This window comes from Spea bombifrons, chromosome 9 (genome assembly GCF_027358695.1).
Source record: "Spea bombifrons isolate aSpeBom1 chromosome 9, aSpeBom1.2.pri, whole genome shotgun sequence".
Taxonomy (NCBI): Eukaryota; Metazoa; Chordata; class Amphibia; order Anura; family Pelobatidae; genus Spea; species Spea bombifrons.
Genome location: NC_071095.1, coordinates 17505444 through 17519847, shown reverse-complemented (window position 1 = coordinate 17519847; position 14404 = coordinate 17505444). Strand labels below are relative to the sequence as shown.

Here is a 14404-nt window from a genome sequence, read left to right as displayed (position 1 = left end):
AGGAAACAGAGATTTGAAGTCCAAAGAAGGACTAGCCAACAGGGACACTTGGCAGCATTGCTATACCGTTCTTTTCTCCCATACGCTATGTGGGACCATGCCTCTCACACACCTGGTGGAAACCAGTCACGCCTTCTGCTCCGGTGCCATCGCTGCCTGGAATATTTTCCATCTTTCTTAATAACACGAGATTATTTCATTCACCACCACCCTCCCGTCTCTCTTTGGGAGAGAGTAACCGTCTCCGAGGGGAGGGAGTGGGGGAGGTGGAAAAATCATCAGTCTGTTAGCGTAATATGTATTCACGATTCAGTCCCCATGGCAACTGCAGTGAGTGATAAAAGCACGTAATGACAAGCGTTTCCTTGTGGCCTTTCAGCAATTTTTTTGTTCTCGCAGGATTTTTGAATTATCATCAGTGGTACCGGCTTCCAGCCTTTCCTTTTTTTATGTTTATTGCTTATTTTAATCCTCTTTTATTAGAGTACCTTTGAAAAGCTTTCATTGGGCGTTACATATGAAGAACAATTTTGGTGCAAAGTGATAAAAGTGAAGCACAGTAACCAATCGAATACTTTGGACCAAACTGGGGGCTATGTTTTGGTTTTGGTTTAGGACCTACACCAGAACCCAAAGATGGTCTGGTAGAGCTGTGACCAGGCACCCACCACCACCACTGATGGAGGAGGGTAAATCACGTCCATAGGGAGTCAAAGATCTAATTTCTTCTGTCTGTAGGGCCCCAACAGTTGTAGCCCCAGAAGCCTATGCCACGCAAAGAGTAACCCCTACCTTTTTTTCTTGATCTTGAAGTACAGATCTTTTGATACATTTGGCTAAACTTTTTGGCTTGGTTGACCCATCATGTTTTTTTTGCCAATGTCTACAAGGAAGCAGGTCTCTCTGTATGTCATTAGGTAAGCTTCAGACTGTACTATGTGTTTTAACTACATGCTAATTATATGTATGGTTATGGTAGTTATTATGCTGTTATTTATTGATGTAAATGGTCCCATTATATCACATATGTATTACATCGTATTACGATGACAATTTGGGTTATGCTGGAGTAAAGTGAATGTCTATGGACTGGGGTTGTGTGGATTTTCTACAGAACTCTGGTAATTCTTATGATTAGATTTTGTCTGTTTCCCCCTTGGCTTCTGATGTTTGTGCTCAATAAGTTAATAGCAGAATGACCACCTTTGGCTGTTTTAAGTCTTTAGTTTAGGTATAGACAAACCACATGTCCTAGTGTTGGAACCATGCTTGGATGTGGCCTAGGTGCTGGAGGCAGAGCCATAGCTAACTCCTTTTGCGCCCGAGGCAAGAATAGAAAATTCTGCTCCCCCAGCTATTTCTGTTTTTTTTTATTCTTTACAGGGGCTATTTTATTTACACTGCCCTTACACACTGCCTTTAGACACCCACACCTGCCCATAAACACACAAATATAGATACACGGCCCTTATACACGACTGCCCACACACACTGCCTTTGCACACAACTGCCCATAAAGACACATATAAAACACACTGCCTTTACCCACACCTGCCCATTAACACACATACACATACACTGCCCTTTCACACAAACTGCTTATATACACTGCCTTTATACATATCTGCCCATAAACACACATATACACATACACTGCCCTTATACACAACTGCTTATATACACTGCCTTTACACATATCTGCCCATAAACACGCATATACACTTTCACTGCCCTTAAACATGACTGCTCATATACAATGCCTTTACACATACCTGCCCATACACATGCATATGCACTGCCCTTACGCACGACTGCCCATATACACTGCCTTTACACACACCTGCCCATTAACACACATATGTACACATACACTTCCTTTAGACACCTCTGACTTTACACACTCCTTCCCATAAACACGCATATGCACTGGCCTTACGCACGACTGCCCATATACACTGCCTTTACACATACCTGCCCATAAACGCACATATACACATACACTGCCCTTACACACCTCGGCCCCCACACACTTGTCCATAAACACGCATCTACACATACACTGCCCTTACAAACACCTACCCATAAACACACATATACAGATACACTGCCCTTACACACGACTGCCCATACACACTGCCTTCACACACACCTGCCCATAAATACACATAAACTGCCCCTACACACAGCTGCCCATTAACACACATATACACATACACTGCCCTTACACACACCTGTCCATTAACATGCATATACACCTACACTGCCTTTACACACATCTGCCCATAAACACACATACACACATACACATACGTGACATGTCTGTCACTCCAGGGCTGTGCTTTAGTACTTCCTCATCACTACACGCCAGCTATTTATGCAGAGTGCGGGGGTTTGATGTTGATCCGGAAGCATTGACAGACCTCGTGCTCCCTAATGTTGTGCCGTTAGAGGGGGATTGTGACCTCCCCAACCAGTCCTGCAGCTGCTGATCGGACGGCTGTGTGCTCCCTCACAGCTGCGCCCGAGGAGGGTGCCTCTCTCGCCTTACTCTTCCTACGGCCCTGGCTGGAGGTTGGCCCTTTTTTGCACACTCTTATTTATGTGTGTAACTGTAAGGATGCAGAAAAGTCCATATGCCAAGTAGAGAGCCCAAGATGTCTCTTCCCCAACATTGAACACTGTGTCTGAAAATTGTCTTGATCCCATCCTGAGCCTGTATTAGTCTGTCCGCTTCTGTTAGATTACGTTTATCACCTATGCACTGTGCACCTAGGAGGAACTTGGTGGCAGATTCCTCTTCAAACTGGCTTCTTGGGGGAATTTACAGAGGTTCCTACATTTAAAGCCCAGAGGGCCCAGGATTTTTTTGGCACAGGTTTTCAGTCAAGGGGAAAGACCTGGCTGAATCTGACATACGTCAGCAGGTTAAAAGCGATGTGGTGTCAGCTACGTTAGGAGTAAATAGGACTCTCCAATAATGGGGTACTTTGATGGTCATATGGTGTGAGAGACACGCCAGTACTTATGCCTCAGGTATGGGCTTTTAAGTCATATTTGATGGGTATATAATGTGTATATATATATATATATATATATATATATATATCATTGTTATACTTTATTTATAAAGCGCCGACAGATTCCGCAGGGCTGTACAAGATGAAAATTTTACAGATAACGACAAGTACAATACAGCAATTGACATACAGATACAAGAGGAATGAAGGGCCCTGTTCTCGCAGGAACTAAATATAAAATATATACATATTTTATGCTTTTGTTAAAAATAGAATAATAACCCCCAAACTGCTAAAGGGCTATCTGGAGAATATTGCATCCAGCGTGTTCTGTGACCTTTACGCTTGTGTAGAGACTTTCATACTTCAGGCATAACAGTGTTCCTTGGCCTTAGGGCTTATGAATGACTCACTGGAGCACAACAGACTAACATTGTAGCAACAAAAATCGTTTTGAGTGACTATTTCTTCCGTCTCGTCTGGAAGGACTCTCCAGGTCTGATATCCCACTTTTGCACATAACCTCCCTACCAGCTTGTGCTCTAGTGCAGGGCTACACAACTTCCATCCTCGAAGACCACAAACAGACCAGGAATTCTGTGTATCCTTGACTAAAAACAAGTAGTTTCAAGCTGGGGTGTCCAGAAAGCATGGCCCTTTCGAGAACAGGAGTTCTGCAGCCCTGTTCTAGTGCATCTCTTTAAATGGAAGATGCGCCCCCCACAGCCTGTTAGTTTCTTTAAGTTGCGGTAGTTGAAGGTCATATTATTTCTTCACCCCAATGAAGTTTCTATTCAATGCTGTACCTGTAGTATAAGTGCCCCTCCTGTTTGCCCTCACTCATTCATGCTGTGAGTTCCCTTCTTCACAGCTCCATTCTGCTAGGTTTTATAAAATATTGCCATATAGGTAAAAGAATGGAGGGGGAGGGTGAAGAAAATAATATTCTCTTGTCTGGGGTGCCACTTGCGTATGTTTGGGTATTTTATTGCAAGTGTTTAAGTGTGTGGGTATGTTAGCATGTTCAGGTGTCTGTGTGTGTTAGTGATTGGATATGGTAGTGTGAGTGTTTGAGCGTAAGCTCCCAAAAGGTTATGTCATTTTACATCTTTTTGCTATATTGGCCCAATAAAAGATATCAACCTCATATGAACACTATATATATATATATATATATATATATGAGTTTTCTATAGAAATTGTGAAATAAGTCTGTTACCTTACAAACCATAAACCAAGCTGGTGTTTTCCTAACACACATGTTTTGAAGGCACAATCGGGCTCGTAGGTGACTTCAAGCCTGTGATTTAAATATCCTCCCTCAATTCCCTTGGCAGAAAGAGAATTGATAAATCCTGATGTGTTACATTGTATTGGCTGTGTCAAACACACAATATGTACGTGTTGGCGCGGTATGGACCCGTGGCGCAGCAAGTGTTACCCCGTCACACAGACCTTTTCATAGGGAGCTATTCTTAGCCCTGGCAGAATGTGTAGTGTGGAAGGGGGAGGGCAGCGTGTAAGCATGTGTAAGGAACACGGAAAGAGATATTTATAGGCACACTGACTGCAACAACAGCTGCATTTGAAATGAAGGATGATGTGCCCTGTGTCTAGAGTCATGCAGATGAGACCCCATGCATCCCAACTTGCGTGCAAAAGGGAAGAGAGTGTTACGTTGACTTGTAACCCCCCAAAAAATGGCATGCACGTGGCAGGATTTTAAGGAAAGGTTCATCAGGAAATGAAACAAACCTTGACTTTATGCATAATGCCAATGGCACTTTGGAACCCATTGGATGCACAGTTGTCCATGGCAACCTGAGCACCCAATAGGAAGTCTGTAAATTATATCACATATCTAGCCATGTACCTATAGGTCACAGAAACAAGTGTCATTCTGTCTTATCATTATAAGAATGCATGCATGCTGATAAGGTGTTCTAAAAGCACTGGACCTTCACATGTTTAATGTCCCATAAAGCAATGTGTATTGTTGCACCAGGAGGATACAAGCAGGGACGTTACCTGGGTCCCTGTAGTGTAGGGTCCCCCAGGTCATTGGGCTCCCCCAGGCATCTATAGCAGAGGATGTCAAACACACACCACCTTCTGTTAGTGGACCACAATCATCTGCTCCATGGTAGCCACATTTTGGGCTCAAGTGAAAGTCCTGTTAACAGAGTGATCCCTGTTGTGTTAAAGAACTGATCTTGTAAGACAAGCTCCATTTAATCAGTTTGATAACTCCCCGGGCCAGATATAGTAAACATCCTTACTATTGATTACAGATCTCTGCGCTTTTACCGTTTCTGTAAGTAATGCGGGCAGACCACGCTTATTTTTATGGTTGTCAGAAAAATACCGTACTTTGCAGTCTCCCCAAGCTGTCAGCCAGCGCTCCTGACATAGATTAAATCCGTCATCTTCTTACTCTGTGCTGCCTCTTTCTGCTGAGCGCTCTTTAATCGGCCCAATAGCCACACAAATGTACCCCTCAAATCGCACAGCATTTGAGGTTATTGTATATTATAAAATGTCCAAGCATTTTCTGTGTAAAGAAAAAATATTTGATTCGATCTGTTTCCCTCCCATGCACATGCTGTGGGCTATCTTCACCAAGACAAACGTGATTAATTTTTTGATAACTGTCCCAGTTTAGAATTGTGACCCTAAATTGGTCCAGATCTTGTCTTCAACATTGATTTCAACAAATTTTGCACTTTGCTTCAGTACAACAGCCCATATTTGCCTTGATAAATTTGTCCCCACTTTATCTTTTCCCTTTTTTTTTTTAATTTAGTCTGCCGGCTTTTTACCCAGCCCTAGGCCTGGGACCATCTCTCTTCAACCTGCATCGCTCCTCTGATATATTATTATATATTAATATATAAATATATATATTATAATATTGATATATATTTTTGGGTAAAAATCCCACCTCCCATTTGGTAGTGTCATACCTGGGAACTCTCGGGGTTGACCCTGAGTTTCAGGATTTTTACCCCAATATCAGGGTCTCAGGGTTAATGGGCAGCTTCTCAGAGTCACACAATCTGGACACACTCCAATTTGCAACACATAATGTCGAAGGTCTCGACATAACACTATGAGCTGAGGCTACAATACCTCCTCCAACTGCCGCCATCGCCAACCAGTTGAACACATGGAAGCCAATGTCAATTAAGGAAAAGACCGGACATCAAAGTTAGTTATATCCTCCTAAAAAACATAGTTTATTTAGTCTTTGGCCACCCCTTGGTTTGTTGTTTTTTTAGCTACAAGTTCTAAACAACCATTTACATACAAGAATTTGGAATTAACCATTATACACACTCCACATTATCCTTATGAAAGTCCTCTTTTTCTGATGACACTTTAGTTATTTGACTAGAAACTCATATCCTCTCTATGGCCTTGCTGAGCTTTGTTAATACAGAGTGTCTAAAAACGTCAGCATTCATTAACACTGCCTCAGATGTGTGAATACAGGAGGGTGTTAACATTGCATTTTCACACCAGACCAGCGAGCTGATCTATGTATATATATAGTGTCTACAGCTTTAATATTTCATCAGAGCACATTCAATTTTCATTAACAGTGATTTAATATGTGTTGCCCCAGCTGGGCGGTTAGTCGGTTAATTATCTGGGGTATTTAGATCAGAGCCTTCAGGTATGCCAAAGCTTATTGGTTGGTAGACCACAGCTGGCCAGTAAAATCGTAGGATTGCAATATTAGTTGGGGATCACTCAGAGGCATTAAGAACACCCAGGGGCCAGGAAGGTAATAAGACTACTAACTGGCTAGGAACATTTCTACGTGGATGTACTGCTTCCTGGATCCTAAAATATAAGGTTGGCTACTTAACCATAGAATCTGCCGGCACATCAGACCCATGCTGCCTATCTAGTCTGTCTGTTTTTCCTGCCTCAAACCCAAATCAGTCATATGTCTCGTGTTAGACTCGGAAGCCATATGCATGTTGAAATCCTCTCGCTGTATTTACCTCTAACATTTCTGGTTGAGGACTGTACCACTTATCTACTACTTCCTCAGTAAAGTAAAACATGCTAACATTACATCTATTATGTCTTGTACAATTTATGTCAATCCCCCAAGAAAAGACAGATATGGTCATTCTTGTGTCTTTGCCATCTATAAAAAAAATTCCTCCACGTTAACATATGTCCCTGTTTGCCAGCAACACCAATGGCACAGCCAATGCACATCTATCAAAGGCTATGACTACATTAACCTGACATGTAGAGACTTTTTTTTCTTTTTAATTTTTTTTAATGAAATTCCCTTTTTTGGAAATTGGCGCAGGGGCGAGATGTGAGCATCAAATAATAAGCTGCAAAATACCAAAAACAAAGCTATATCCCTATTATCTAATCATTAGTTCACGGGGGTTAATTAGTTCTGTCACATTTCATATATTGCATATCTGAACCATATTACCCCCATCCTCTAACCCCTGAATGGAATTGATTTCTGAACTCCAATTTTCACTCTATAACGGAATGTATGTATACATATATATATTGGTTTTAACCAGTGTAATTAAAGATAGAAGCGCTGGAGAAGAACTAACAGGGTTAAAATCTTACCTAATAGTAACAGTGGGCTGTCATTAGCCGTAAATCAGAGGAACTATCAAGCATCAATATGCCAAGGTCATTTTGGCCAACTCAGCAGAAATTACATATAATAATATATTGGTCCTACCCCGAGCATACACTACATGTATAAAGATATAGAAAACATGCCAATTGATAACCCTTTCAGTCTGCATTGTGTGTGTCTTTAATACACAGACACACTGCATGGATATATATTAATTTGTCTCTCCTCTATGTCAGCCCCTCCACCTCTCACACTGAATTCCCTTCTCCCCATTTAATCTCCTGTGGTCACCCTGGCCCTAATTTTCTTAAAATACAATTCAGCAGTTGTTTCAATATTGCATTTCAGTGCCAGATTTCCATATGGTCTATATACGGTCATGCTTACATTAAAATATCCCTATACAGATGCTTATAGATCAAATCATCAGACAAGAAGCATGGGTTCATTTATTTTTTTTTTGCTATAAAATACCTTGTTCGTGACAATGTGACACCCTGAGATTAGAGAAGAGATATTTTGCACGCTGACATGTCAGCCATGTAAGCCCACTCCACAGACATCACCATAGAAGTGAAACATTTGATGTATTAGGGTACATTCTCCAAGGTCAAACTGCACAGGTGCACAAAAAACCCTATATAAAATTCACTAATATAACCAAAAAGGATGCACAGAACCAGGACCTGTCAATATAATAATACAGGCAGCGGCGCAAGGTAAAGGCAGCATCCCAAATTAATATAGGGCCAATGATTTTCAGGACAAAATGGCCACACCAATAAGAATACAAGAATTTGGCTGTCATTACAGGGTTGAGAAAAGGGATAAAAGGTAAAGTATTGCATTGCTTTTTTGTTGTGGTTTACCTTAAGTTCATTATCGTTGGGGAGATCTGCTGCTTGATGGGGAGCAACAGGGATGCTGCTGGCTGAGGATGCTGGAGGATGAGAGTGTGGGTACCAGACTGGGAGCTAACAGGGATCCTACAACAGAGCAATGGGCAGAACCACTGTGCACAGCCGAGGAGGGGGGAGGGCAAAGAGCTTCAATCTGTCATCTTTAGCACAGCCTCCCCAAGGGCTTCAGCCAAGAGCTGCTGATTTGTGCTCTCCTTACATCCAACCGAATGAGAGGGGGTAGCTGGGAGAAAGCAGGGTGGAATCATTGATGTAGGTGTTGGCCGCGGCATCCCCCACCTCCACCGTATTTCTTTGCACTGATGCCAAGCCTAACGTATCTCATTGAAATGCACTGGAGTAGCTGAACCTGACAAATAGGGTGTTATTATTAGTAGGTTCCAGCTGACGCTTCCACTGACTAAGAGATCTGCATGGAGGGGAGGGGACAATAGGATGGTATCAGGCTGAATGGGATGCAGACAGGAAGGGGCGGTAATGGCCCAGGGTGATAAGGGGAGCAACAAGTCAAGAAAAGGGGACAAGATGGAGCGTGAAAGGCCAGATCTGGATCTTTTTCAAGGTTTCGGCCAGGGATCACAAAATTATACTGATGCAAAATAGCACCGGTCTATGAGGATCTTCGGGATTATGTGATAAATGCTGGAACATTCTATTAGCTACTTGGGGGGCTGCACCATGTTGTGCACCAGGATTGCCTTCTAATATGCCTCTCAACCTAACCTTGCCCTCCTGTCCCAGTTATCTGCCATTTCCACGGTGTTTACTGTTCCTTAAACACAGGGGCTGATGCTTGTTTGCACATACACCACAGATGGTCTGGTTGTTGCAGGAGGCGGAGAAGCTTTCCAGCTGTACAATACTACATTGTATATTCATAGGGAAAGTGGATGTAGCAGTATTGGTCTAAAAAGACGACAAAGTGTTTACTTGACGACTGTACCTATTATTGGGCCAGCACAGAAAAAGTCGGCAAAGGTTTAAGGGCTTCAGAGGTCTAATCTGAAAGGCTTTACATGTGAAGAAGAGACTTCTAAAGCATCTGTGGCTTTGGAATACATCTCCTACAAGACAAGGAGCTGTGAGGATTCTGTGCATGAAGACTGGAGTGCGCCTTTAATGCAGCGTTCAAACTGAGTGTTGTTACAATGTAAACACTAACAAAGCACAGCCAGCTGGATGTTGATATTGTTCATCCAGAAAGTAACTGTAGCAATGTTTTATGTTGCGCTTTATATATTGGGTCTCTGATCTTGTTTAAGACTTATGTGAATAGGATCTCCTACATTATGCTGTCACACAGTAGAAATCCTCAGGGGGACGCGAGACTGATGCGTGGCATCTGTTTTGGGCAGGTTAAGGCATGCATTACGGACTGAAACGTTCCAAGTGGGCTTTGTTATACAATTACTTCTATGGTAGTTATGGGTGGTTGGCAGCAGGCCCAGACTATGTGTCTGGCACATCGGGCAAATGCTCGGCTGCATTCTACATAAGCATAAAAACGTAGCGTGCGGTAGTGCGTATGTAGCTCCTCGTTGCCCAAGGGACCCACTACAAAGTCTTGCACCCAACTACCACTTTCTTGTTCTTAGTGAATAAATGCCTTGGAATTTTCTCGCATGAAATAATAAAACTGAGGTTACACAACTGAGAATACTGCATGCTGCATTCAAAACTGGCAGCAGATGTCATCGGAGCACTGCACATGCGCGTGTATGGCTGCTTTAGAATTTCCCTGTTTATTGTTACGGCGGTTTATGTTGGTTTCCCACCTAATTGCTTTTATTTGAATAACAGCAACAATACTGGCCCCCCCCAGTGCTGGGACAGGGGATGCCTCACATACATTGTTCTCATAACCATTTGCCTTAGAGGCATTGGTAAGGCATGGCTAATGACTCTCAGTCTTCCTTTGCTACTCTCCTACAGGACCATTTTAGACTAATTACTAGCAACGTAGACAGGTTAAATTAACCAAACACATAAAAGTTTCCAATAGACTGTCAGTCGGCTCCCTCTGTTGTATATCTTCAGGAAACTCATTGGGGGATACAAGCACTTTGAGTGGGAAAGGTGTCTCTGCCCCTATGGATCTATAGATAGAAGTGGGCATAGTCTTCCATAAATACTTATGTTATACAATTGGTTCTAGCTCACTGGATCCTGAAGGTAGATTTATTATACTGGAAGTAACAATTTATTAATGCAAATGTCTTATGGTAAATATCTATGAACCAAATGGGGCCTTTTATTGTAAATTGTTGGATGTACTTGCTGACTACTCCCACCTCTGTCATAATGGTGACTTTGGTACAGTATTGGACACTACTTGAGACAGATTTCCACCAGAACCCCCACTAGTTTACAGAGGGAATGTAAGGCTAGTAGATCCCTGGAGAGCCCTTCAACTGCATGTAAGGGTTTTCGTCTTTTTGTCAGGGGTACATCATATGCTAGCAAGACTTGACTTTGTTTTTTTTTATGACCTCTCTATGCTCCCACATAGCAGGGATACTAAGATTCATACCATACATATTTCAGACCATGCCCCCATGTCAAAATCAGTGGAAAAAAATGGGGTGGCCCTTTATAAATAAATGTAATGTAATAGACATCGGTCCTTTTCCGCCTATCTGGCACATGATCCGAAATTCATTACTTTTCTGGAAATGACTTGGGGTAATTTGACAACTAAGAATTGCCTTTAATACATTCTAGTCAGCCATCCGGGATACCTTGGATAAGAATATCTCCAGGCCCAACAATTTTTGGGAATTCATCTACTGGACTGGGCCAAAAGACAAATCGAGTATACCAAAAATAAATGTTATCATGTAGGGATAGGGATAGCTAACAGTGGTAGGGATGTGGACAGCTAACATCCATCCTGCTGGGACATTTGACTAATGGTGCTTGTAGTTTGGCATTGGTTAGACACAGAGGGAGGTTTTGAGAGGATGGCCACTAGGTCACCTGCAAAACAGTCAATGGACCGGATTCATGACTAGTTGAAATGGGGAGGGGGTATGTCAGGGATGCACACCATGGCCTATTTGTTTGATATCACCCTCGACACTCTGATTAGGATTCTGATAACTTTGATGGGATAAGACAGTGATCGGGATAGTAGGGTGTCTGCTTTTGTAGATGATCTCTGTTACACGTCACCAATCCACAATCCTATTTAGATGCAGTGTTCTTTTTTTTACTGGAAAGAGGGGGCACTATAAAGGATTTTTTTTTTAAATAAATATTGCAAAGACAAGGGACATTTTTGTGACTTATTTATGGCTCTGTGTTCCAAAAGACCGCTCGCTTCTGTATTCATTAAATATCCTCCCATATAATTTAGAAAATTCAAACAGAATAGAACCGGGCGCACTTGCATCTCTCTTTCTCAGGACGTCTACTTCACCCCTTACAGATGCTTCCAGTACTCCCCATCAGACAAACTGGTCTTTTGTTTCCTTAAATTCACATGGAAGGGGAAGAAAGCTGGAAGTCAGCATTCTGAGCCCTAGATATGATTTAGGTCGCTGCTGATGGGACTGTCTCTGCGACATCATTGATATATTTAGAGACATGGCTACCTCAATTCACAAATTAGGACCTTTAGTCCACAGGATCATGACAACCCTTTAACCCCTTCAGGACCGGGTTTTCATTACTAAGGTTGCGCTAAAAGACCGGAGCCATTTTTTGTGTTTTTGCTTTCTTCAACTGTAAATTCTCTCTTCTCAATTAGAGCACCCACACAAATCATATTGTTTTTTTTCAGCACAAGTAGGGATTTCTTTTGAAATAATAATTATATATATATAAACCATCATTAAGTATGAAAAATACCAAAAAATGTAGGGGGAAATTAGGGAAAAACCGAAATATTTTCACAGTTTTACCTATAAAAACTTAATATAACCAGTGCAAATGGGGCGGGGGGACTCCAAAAATGTATTTGGGTATTTGTCCTGTTTTTGGAAACACCTCATATGCCTGGTATTTTCATTTATTTTGGCACTTGCAGGGTTAAATATGAATGACGCGCATCGCTGTTTCTAAACAAGAAATGGTATCCTGGGAGTTGCGCCCCAATAGCGGCCAGAAAAAGAAAAACTGCTCAACAACTGCTTTGATTTTTTATCCTGGGTACATAAAATGACTGAAACAACTTGTGATTTGTATTTAGAAACACCCCCAGAATACAGGAATACCTCATATACATGAGTAGGACATGTCTCTTTGGCACTGCGGGTTCAAAAGTGGAACATGCGCATTTCAGTTTTCAAACATGGAATTTTGATCAGTTTGTTGGGTCCGGGTCTCAACTGAGACACGTACATCAGGGCCGTAGCTAGGGTGAGGGTATTTACCCCTAAAGTGCTGCGATCGTGGCAATGAAGGGGTTAACGCTTTACTGACGCTCTCATGGAGCATTCAGGCAGCAGGGGAATGTTGTGTCAGGTCCCCAACACTTGCCTGAAGCTGCCTGTTCGCTCCATGAGAGCGTCAGTGCAGCGTTAACCCCTTCAATGCCGCGCTGAAAAACTGTGGGAGGGATTGAAGGCTTGGGGCGTGCTCTGGGTGGCTGTGCTTTCTGCTCAGACAACCGGGCAGACAGCAGCAGCGCCCCTGCGATCACCACGATTGTGGCAATTTTCTGACATGACGTACCTGGTATGTCCCGGTCTGAGGGTGACGTGATCAGGAAGTATCAGGTATGTCTCGAAGGGGTTAAAGTTCAGATGTGGGAAACCTTCTAATACACTTCCTGGAATTGTTCTAGATTGTTAGGCAACCACCTATTGTTTTGAACGAGGGTCATACCCCACTTGCGCCCACAACTAGTTCGATCTGGAACCCCCTCATTTTTCTTCAGCTAAATTAGTAACACAGACAATTTCACAACAGACTGATCCTTGGACAATATAGTTTGGATGATTTCATTTATTAAGACACACAAAAGTGTTTGTTACTTTTTATGATTTGTTATGTTGTTTGATGTGACAAGGTTTCACATGTATCTTCATTACTGGAATTCCACCAATCATGGCTCCAGATTTTATGACGGAGGACCTGGGCGTAGACCTTGTTGTCGAAATTATTTGAAGCAGATATTTACTGTAGTCCATCAGGACGGATGCTCTGAAATTTATAAGAAACATAGTCGGTATGTTATAAAAGTGATTGTTTCAAATTAAAATATCCATACTGGCGCTATAGACATTTAACAAAGGGTCAGCTTTTGGCACTTACATCAATTGAAGGCCAGGTACTGCAGAGGAATGCATCTGGGGTTGTTTTGATCATATGTTAAATATCTTCTGCCCTCCATGATCAGAATACAAATTGTTTTCCAGCTACACAGACTTTTAAAACTTTCAGAAAGACTGACTGGTTTGAGAAGATAGTTTACTTAACATACTAGAAGCGCAACCAGTGTTTTGTGTATTTTAAAATATATATATATATATATATATATATATATATATATATCAAAAAAATTATTTCGCATTTAATGTTCTTGATTTCTTTTCATAGACTACTCACTGGAAAATGGAACTACAATTTGGCGTCTTAACAGACGTAAAAGAGCTCATTATGCCTTCAGGCTGTGAAAGGTGATACAAGAACCCCAACCTTCATTAACGGAAGACAAGATGGATGTACCAGATTAGAATGCTATACCTTCTAAATCAGGAGCAAAGCGCAAATCCACCAAATGTAGGTTGATCGATTTTCCTACTCAAGTTCTCTGGCTATTTTTTTTTAAATAATTATACACCTTTCATGAGTACGGAGTCTGTTCACAAACCTGAAAAAGCACCTGTACATAA

The 14404-nt window shown here is 41.9% G+C and overlaps 1 protein-coding gene across 1 annotated transcript in view; it reads right to left on the bottom strand.

Annotated features, from left to right (window-relative positions):
* The window catches only part of SV2A (synaptic vesicle glycoprotein 2A), a 32881-nt gene extending 24238 nt beyond the window's left edge, over positions 1 to 8643 (bottom strand). The window contains exon 1 of the mRNA XM_053474318.1: positions 8517 to 8643. The gene's annotated coding sequence lies outside the window, so the exon portion shown is untranslated. The remainder of the gene's footprint in view (positions 1 to 8516) is intronic.
* Positions 8644 to 14404: the final 5761 nt, after the last annotated feature.